The sequence below is a fragment of the Capsella rubella genome, unplaced genomic scaffold (assembly GCF_000375325.1).
Source record: "Capsella rubella cultivar Monte Gargano unplaced genomic scaffold, Caprub1_0 scaffold_39, whole genome shotgun sequence".
NCBI lineage: Eukaryota > Viridiplantae > Streptophyta > Magnoliopsida > Brassicales > Brassicaceae > Capsella > Capsella rubella.
Window position 1 is genome coordinate 29,877 of NW_006238887.1, and position 449 is coordinate 30,325.

The window sequence follows — 449 nt, forward strand, 5'->3', positions numbered from 1 at the left end:
CGGATACGTTCGACGGATCGAAGGTACGGACGAGGATCGACGAACGGATCGGATACTGCCGAGCGAACGAAGCGGCTGATGCGGGATGGGAGAACTCGCTCGTACGAATGAGAGATGCTCTCGGTGGATGAACGGTGGAGTGATTCAACGACACACGAGTGATGGAAAAGCTCGTGATACGGTTGACCCGTCGATGGTAGAGCCCGGCTCGATCGATCGACGAGGGTTTTCGAATCCTTTAGTCGGCGTGAGGCCTTTGTAAGAGAAACGAAGAAATGACGCAAGAGAGAATCCTAGGGTTTTGATTCAAGCAAGCGTGTCTATTACAAGGGTTGAGCAGCCTTTAAATAGGTGCGATCGAGAGAAGGAGCCTATTCTTGCCCTAGGCCACGTGTGTGGTCGAGCGGCTTACAACACTTGAAACAAAAGGACAAAAATTACTAACGTTC